Source organism: Vombatus ursinus, unplaced genomic scaffold (genome assembly GCF_900497805.2).
Source record: "Vombatus ursinus unplaced genomic scaffold, bare-nosed wombat genome assembly UNPS02009918.1, whole genome shotgun sequence".
Taxonomy (NCBI): Eukaryota; Metazoa; Chordata; class Mammalia; order Diprotodontia; family Vombatidae; genus Vombatus; species Vombatus ursinus.
In genome coordinates, this window is record NW_020949696.1 from 494081 (window position 1) to 495280 (window position 1200).

Genomic DNA, 1200 nt, shown 5'->3' on the forward strand with positions numbered 1-1200 from the left:
GGCCTTTGGAACACAGGATGTCAGGGCTGGGAGGGCCCTTAGAACACGGGATGTCAGGACTGGGAGGGCCCTTAGAACACAGAAAGTCAGGGCTGGGGGGGTCCTTAGAACACAGAAAATCAGAGCTGGGAGGGCCCTTAGAACACAGGATGTCAGGTCTGGGACGGTCATTGGAACACAGGATGGCAGAGTGAGGAGGGCCCTTAGAACACAGGATGTCAGGGCTGGGAGGGCCCTTAGAACATAAGATAGAACACCTAGAAGAGACCTTGCAGTGTAGAACATAGAATCTGAGCCGGGAAAAACCACATGATATAATACAGCAGACTGTGCTGTGCTAGGCACTAGACAAACGCAAGCTAGAAACAGGCCAAGGTCCCAGCTTCCGGGGGTCTCACACTAGTCACGAAATAAGACACAGACGTCAGTCATTTGTGTGTAAAATAATTCAAGAGATGGCTGCACAAGGTCGGGGGCTATATGCGAGGTCTAAAGGGAAAGACTCTTCTGGAATGGAATGGCCTTGGCCCTGTAGGACAGAGCCAGGAGTGAGGGTACCAGGAGCCGGCCACTGCAAGGAGGCTCACACGGTTTGAGATGAGAATGAGCTTCCTAATGATCTGAGCTGCCCACTTTGAGAAGGCCTCCAAGGAGGGAAGGAGGGCCCTACGTGAGCGGCACCCACGAGGCCTCCTTCCCTTCCTGGAGCTCTGCACTCACCTGCTTGGGGCTCTTGTAGTGGGCTGAGTTAGCTTAGGTGTCCCCTGAGGACCCTTCTGACTCTCATATTTGGGGATTCTGTGACCAGGAAATCAGAGGAGGCTTCCTGGTGGAGGTGGCATTGAAGTTGGCCTATAAAGGAGAGGGGGACATTAAATCAGTGAAGGGGGTAAGGGAGGCCATTCCAGATGTAGCAATCGTCATTGTAAGCAGAGGCTCAAAGGCAGGGGAGTTCAGGGTCCATCGAGGTGGGCATGTAGCTGCCACATAGCTGGCTCTTAGTAAATGTTTGTTGATTGACTGCTGGTAGTCTGGTTTGGGTAAAGCATAGAGTGCTGTTATCAGGAAGCCGATGAAAGTTGTGGAGCAGGGGGCGGTAGCTCAACCAGCCAGCTGTAGGGGATGTGGACTCCCAGGGGCAAGGAGAGAAGGGAAGCAGGAAGGTTGTTTGGAGCCAGGCAGGGGTTGGGGTGCTGGGGG